Below are 7,531 nucleotides of genomic sequence, written 5' to 3'. Positions count from 1 at the left end.
GGGTGTGTTTCTGATTGCAAACAGAGAACACTGTCTGGATTTTTATTAAAAAAGAAAAAAAAATAAGTTGCCAAAAAAAGTTGCAATTTGTTTTAACAAAATGTAGATAGAACTAAGGGGAAATTATTGATTTATTGTTGGGAAAAGCCTTTCCTGTTTATTCTTTTTTTTTTTTTTTTTTTTGTTAAAGCATTCCTTATGCCGAATGTTCTGTTCATTTGCTGAATTTCAAGGGTCACGCTTGAAATCTGGAAAAGCAGGAAACTTTGAAGGGGACAGGTAGAAAACTCCATTACCTTAGTTTTTTTGTTGTTTTGTTTTGGAGTTATTTTGGTTTGGTTTGTTTGTTTGTTTTTTGTTTTGGTTTTGGTTTTTTAGGGGGTTTGGGGGTTTTTTTGTTTTGTTTTTGGTTTTTTGGGGTTTTTTTTTGCCTTAAGGTGGAATTCTGAAATGTGTGGAATGTTCTTTGCTCGGGGAATGCACGCCTCGAGCTTCAGTGCTGCTGCTGCTCTGCAATTTCACGGGGCACTGAAAAGTGAGGGCTTGGGGATTTGATTTTTATTTGGAGCTGGGGTTTCTCTGGGGCAGAGCAGCTGCGCAGAGTGGAGGAGGGAGCAGCACTCCTTGTCCGACTTTGTGCATCTGTGACTTCGAAATCTGTACCAGCGGGCTCTGTTTGTACTGTGAATAAACAAGGCTGAGAATGGAAAAAAAACCCAACCAAACAAAAAAAAAACCCAAAAAACGAGGAAACAATTATCATCTTCTTTTGGCTTAAGTTAAAGATTTGTTTTTCTATCTTTAAATGGTGATGCAATGAAGAATATTTTTTATTTTTATTTTCTAAGATATTGGAATAAATACCTAGAACCGTTGCCATTTGGTTTCATATGTTCCTTAACTACAAACCTCTTCTCAGCTGTCATTCTAGCTTATCATTTTTATAGCCCTCTGTTATTATTTCTCTCATGATTTCCCAGCAACAATTACTTGGCAGCTTTGTTTTGTTAAAAACATAAACTAGAACAAGCCTGTTTGGGTTTTTTTTATTTACTTATTTCAGGTATTGTGGCAAACATCTGTGTATCCAAATAAAGTCAGGTATTTCCAGTGCAAAACAAAGAATGCTTTGCAATTGTCACTGCTTGTTGGCCAAAGAAATGAGAAGAGTTGATCATTGCTGTTGTGTACATTGTATCAATGTGTTCTGCTTTATTCTTTGGTTTCTGTATTTTTTTCTGTGGTTTTTTTTTTTTTTTCCCCTGTATTTTCCTGCATTTTGTGGACTTTCATCCCCTCTGTCCTTGGCTGGGCCACCCAGAGTAGCATGATTGTAACGCTTCAGAATGTGTGTTTTTAAAAAAAAAAAAAAAAGAAAACAACAAAAAAATTGTATGTGCCTTATAATTTTCCACGTGGATCAGCGACACTGTATTTCACATAAAAAGCTTTATCTTCAAGGTGTTCAGTACCTGACAAACAGAGAGTGCTGGGGTTGGAGTGAGCTCTGTGTCACTACTTTAGGAAAGCCTGAGGAGCTGCAGTGATTCAGACCTTATCTCACCACATTCTTGGCATTGTGAGCCTGATTTCACGTCCTCTATTCAAATCAGGCAAGCAAGAGGGGGAAAAGAAATGAGATGAGACTGTTATTTTGGGTTCAGTTCACTGCCATAAATCCTGGGTGGCTGGTACAGTTGATGTGGGCTGTGTTTCACAGACGAGGTAACAATGATAAATAAATAAACCAAGTGGACTTGATGCCATTAAGTCTGCCACGAACTGGTTCTGTGACACTGACATCTAGTGGAATCTGATGGACACTGTCTCAAAGCAATATCAGACCTTTAAAAATATTTATTTATTTATTTATTTACTTTCAACTACTGTCATTCTTTCTACAAGAAGCTGTTTTAGAAAATTTTGTATTGTTGTTGTTTAGGTTGGCCTGAGTATTTAGGCCTTTATTATTTTACAGAAAGGCTGACTGTATAATTACTCAAATTATACACCAATGAGAAGTCTTAATGTGTTTTCTGGTCTCTCTGTGCTTATGTTTTCTCAGTTTTCTGTTTTGAACGTCAGCATCTCCATGTGATACTTCATTTGCATCCGGCATGGTTTTTAATGGGAATATAGGTTTTGTCTCCAGTGCTGTAAACCTTGGACTGTTTTGAACCCTTTCTGACACTACAACCTGATGAAAAACAGCCTGTTCAGCTCCATATTGTGGAAAAAAAAAAAAAAAAAAAAAAAAGGTGAATTTCGAAGTTGGGAAACAGTTCAGAACAGCTGGGGGGGATTTCCCTGATGCGCTTGCAGTGCTGAAGTTTGGTTTTCTCCAGTAAAATTCCAGTTGTTTTTTTTCCTCAGGACTGATGCCAGGAGGAATCCATGCACGTGTGTGTGAGTTCTTGTATGCTTTCAATGTAAAGGTCCTTGGGCAGCCTTAGAAAACAATGTACAGATAGGACACCAGTGTTGCATGTGCTTAAACCTGTACTGGAATCAATGTCGCCGTGTACCTGTTTGCTTTGGAAATCTGAAGAGAATACAATATACAGAAACCTCAAAATCTACCTCATGTTTTAATGGGTCTGGTGTTCTCCCGTTACCTGAATGTCTCTGAGTGTTCCCTGCTGGGTGCAGGGAATGGCCAAGCCTGGCTCTCCCCACCCGACTCGCCCCTAGAAAATCCTGAGTGAGGAACTGCTGGGGCTCTGTCGTTCTTCTGTCCTTTCTGTGCTGCAGCTTGGGGTCTCCTTTGGGGACAGATCTGCAGTGGCAAGGGCGAGGCGAGAGCTCCAAGAGATCAGACAGAAAGGGGACTGAGACAGAACTCACTTATCACTTTCTCATTTCTGTTATTGATGTTTTTATCATGTACCATTTACTTGTCGCAGTGCCAACAAGTAAACAAAAATCATTTTTATCTGGGCATACTCAAATAGTGCAAAGAAATACTATTATGTTTAGAATTCTTTTTCAAGCTGTGCTGGATCCCATCTCTCCATTTGCTCTGTCTCAGCAATTTTCTTTCCTTCCAAAGCAGTGGGTGTCAGCTTTAGTGTGTGCAGCATTCTGTAGGTTCAGCTGGCTGACCTGTAAGACTTTTAGTACCCCAGTAACACATTTACAGGTGTACATTTCCCCTGAGGTCATTTGAAATGTCCAAAAACGCTCATTTTCTGCATCACAGAGAAGGCACAAAAAGCAAGGGCAAGTGGCTCTCTGAAGCTACTTTTCAAAAATTCTAGGAAAGGAGTTTTCTCCCAGAGGCCAATTCCTCCCCTCTGTGCATTTGGAGCAAAGCATGGACACACCTTTGGCTCTGTCCCGCGGGCACAGCTCCAGCTGCTGACCTTGGTGCTGTGCTGCCACCCTTGGGTACAGAGCCACCCGCAGCAGAGCTCATCCTCTGGGTGCTGCCTGGCTGTGCTGCTGGCCAGGCTGGTTTATCCCTGGGAAAATCAGCTGGGAACACGGAAAATTTGCTTGTATCACATGCACGGGGTGGAGAATCCCGCCAGGAATTCCACGCTCTGCCGGAGGGGGACAGGGAAGAAGAGAAATTTGGCTTGGCAGAGATGTGCACAATACCCAGCCACAAAAAAAAGGCAAGGAAATTTAACCAAGGAATAAGCCCCTGTAGATGTCAGCGGCGTTCACAGGAGCTCAGGACCAGCGGGATAAGGGTGGGAATGAGCTGCTGTGCTGGGAGTGGGGCTTGGAGCAGGGCTGGGGAGGACTTGCTCTGTTTAACCACAAAATGTAAGGCTGGAAGGAGCTGTCTGATTTTTCCCCTCACCTGAGGGGTGAGCTGCCAGGGGAGAGGGGTGACCTAAGGGAATGCTGGCTCTGGAATGACCCGTCACCAGCTGGGGATGGATTCAGGCTGGAAACCAGGAGGAAGCCCAAGTGGGGAGGAGAATGGGGCTGTGCTGGGGTGTCCTGTAGGAAACAGCCTGGGATTTATTCCTTATGGCACACAGCTGATCTTGGGCACCTTCCTGTGAACTCTTCTGCCAGAGCTGTGGGCTGAGGAAAATGGGATGGAGGGACCCCACCCCTGGAGCAGCCTGGCTGGCAGAAACTCTCTGCCATGGCAGGGAATGAGACGGGTTCTGAGGTCCCTCCCAGCCCAGAACTTCCAGGGGTTCACAATTCTATTGAAAACTATTAATTAGATTAATACTGAAGCACCAGACCAAGCTCTGGAGCAGAGAAAGAAAACTTGAGATATTGCACCTAAAATATGCCAAACCTAAAGCCTGGCTGCAACATTAAAGAACTCCAGGAAAAGGGAGCAAAAGTTTCTTCAGGAAAGATAAAATTTTCACCTCTGCACAGTTCTGCATCTTCTTGTCAGCACAAAATAGATGCAATAAAACAAATAAAATAAAACAGTGATATGCAGCTCCTTAAAGATGAAATTCAAGGTTGCACAAATCCCAATATTCCTGCTAACAAGTGCCATTTAGTCCTTATCTTCAGGTTCTGTTTGTTTTTTGTGGCTTGTTTTATTCTGTTTTTATTTTTTAAAGAAAGAAACAGCTAAAGATCATTGAGGGATTTATTCATTGTCCTTGTCTGCAAGGACAGCAGAAAATTTATAGCAGTTTCTATAACATCTAACATCTTTAGCAAAACATATGCATTTCCTTTTTTTTTTTTTTCCCTAAATTATTAAATAACAGATAAAGGGATTTTCCAAAGTAAGGATGTTCCATCAGACTGAAAAAAATTAAAAAAAACAACTAATTAGCCACAGTAAGAAACCCTGTGAAGAATTTCAGAGATTTGAAAGGCAAAACCAATATTCATTTAAAAAAACCCAGAAACAAATGTGTGGTTTATGGAGGATTCACTGTCCCCAAAAGGGCAACAGGGCCACCTGTCAGGACACCAGTGGACTGTGCCAAATATTTCATTATATTGCACACTTGCAATACTGAAAACACAAGATTTATCTCATTATTTGAGGTTCTTGGGTTTATTACAAGGATCAGTTTTATCCCTGCCCTGTAAATGGGGCACAAATAAAATCTCACACAGAAATAAGCCCTGGCTTGTCTGGGGTTTAAGTCTAAGAAATGTTTAATATTTTTGCTGTATCACTGCCTTTTTTTTTTTTTTTTTTTTTTTTTTTTTTATACTCAGGATACCTTCCTTTTCCTGGCTGATCTCTTGTTCTTCCAGGACAGATGAAATTCTGTATTTTCCCTCATGATATCCAATATAAACTCAAGAACATTTGGAATTTTTTTGCAGTTACCAGCTACAAAAGCCAAAGGCCAAGACTGGTATCTGGGCTTTACAGAAGGAAAAGATGATTCCAGTGCAAATTAGCAGCACTACAAATTTAAAAGCAGCAGAACTCAGAATGAACTCACTGGAGGATCTGTTTCCAGACTGCACTGGAAATAACACCCAATATTCAGTAGAGAAATCTCATTATCAACTTGCAATACTCCCAGGCTGTGTTTGAGTCTGAGATTTTGATGGCCTTTATTTTTATCAGTGCTTTTCTGACCACATTAAAGTTTTCTACATTATTGTGCAAACACGGGGGGGGGGGGGGGGGGGCAGAGCCGCAAGAGGCTTGGTTAATGAGGAATTTTAATTTATTTCATAGCTGCCACACAGATTAATTCAGGGTAAGATGGTAGCTTGGTTTTTTCCAGGAACTGTAGTAGCACTCTGTGCGCCTAGGAATAATCAGAAAATTGTTTAGGTTGGAAAAGTCCTCTAAGATCATCCAAGAACTGCCAAGCCCTCCATCCAAGCATGCCCCCAAGTGCCACATCTATGTGGCTTTTAAAATTTATTAATTCTACATAATGTCAATAATAATTGACCTTGAAGTTGAGCTACTTCCCAGGCTGGGACGTGCCACTGCCTAGGGCTTCCCGGACAGAGGAGCAGGGATGTTGCACCGATACCAGCATGTGGAGGAGCAGGACGAGTGGAAATGAGCAGCTGATTAAATGAGCACACACTGCTGAGGGGAATGAGCAAGGAAAGGACAGCCACCAGCTGGGACACAACACCTGCCTGCAGAGCTGACCCTCCTGCCTTTCTCCCTTGGCTGACCCGGCCCACAGAGGCACCTCCCCTGTCTCACTTGGGGGACCTGGCTGCCCCAGGGTCTGCTGTGGATCAGGAGAGCTCCGAGTGGTGCCTGGGGAGATGAACCCACCCACTGAACAAAGAGCTGCTCCCGGCTCTGCATCTGGCAGGGAACAGCTCCCTCCCTTCCAAAGCTGCAGCCAGTGCTGATCCCCGGCCAAGATCCAACAAAACGCTGTTTTGGGAATGTCTTTGTACTCCTGCTGACCTAGCCGTGGTCACGCTGTCTGTGCTTTGCTTTCAAAGAAAGGCCAGTAATTACTGGCAGCAGTAATTATGGCACTGGGCAAGCAGGAAAGCAAAATACAGAGTTTCTCCAAAGCTTCTCTAGGAGAAGAAAAAGAAACAGCTTCTAGACCAGACCTCCTAAAAGAAAACCCAAATAAATGACATTCCCAGAGATCCCCCAGCTCCTGACTCCCTGTTAGTTTGATGTTTATTCCTCTCTTAGGACTCCTCCTTGTGCAGTGGGGTTTGCAGGCCAGAGAATTAACAAATCTTGTTTAGCTTTCAACTTCAATATCTCTGTCACAATGCACTTTTGCTGCCTGAAACTTCCAGAAGCCAAAACCTGGCATCAGAACTGCAAACACTGGCTTGGGAAATCACATAAGCCCAACTCTCCAAGGATCATTTTCTTTTTTGTTTTAAGTGTGAAGTCTGCTATAAATACCTGAAATGGATGATTTAAATTTTTTGGCTACTTAGAAGTAATTATTTAATCAATTTTGCCTGACTCCTCATGGCCATTAAGCCCTGTTTTTGGGGAAGCTTTTTCAGGGTTGCCTTGCTGCGTGAGGCACTTCCCAGGCAGTGGAAGATGTAGTGCCTCGTTTTCTGTCCCAGCTTCCCAGATCCTGGGACAAATCTATCAAGTGAAGCTACTTTGATCAATCCAAATTCCCTTTTTGGAAGTGATCCAGGGCAGTACTCTACACTTGGCCTCGAGATCGATCAATCCTTGCTCTTTTCCTGTGCCCATGGATTAACGTCTCACTTTATACTTTACCAAGGGACTTCGCAGCAGCTCCTGTAGAAATGTGGTCAACGCGAGAGGAACTTGAAGCAGCTTCTCAAATTTAGTACAAATCCAGCACCACACCATGAGCATCCTCCTGATAGATATGGACATGACTGCAGCCTGTTGTGGAGGCTCCACATCCCTTTCTGACAAGGAAAAGCCTGCAGCAAGGGGAAGAGTTCTTGAACTGCACCCCAGCAGGAGCTGACTTGGAGTACTCAACATCCAGAGGCTGCTCTGGGAAAGCTCCTGGTACAAACTGGATTGTCTCAGAAAATCAGAGGTGGCTCCAAGTCTGCATTTGCAAAGTCAAACCAGCACTTGGGGATGATCCCTGTTCTTCACTTGATTTCCCTTGACTCCTGCTCCTCTTGCTTGGGA

This window comes from Taeniopygia guttata, chromosome 5 (assembly GCF_048771995.1).
Source record: "Taeniopygia guttata chromosome 5, bTaeGut7.mat, whole genome shotgun sequence".
Lineage (NCBI taxonomy): Eukaryota > Metazoa > Chordata > Aves > Passeriformes > Estrildidae > Taeniopygia > Taeniopygia guttata.
The sequence above is the reverse complement of the archived record's forward strand: the minus strand, read 5'-3'. Positions refer to the sequence as shown.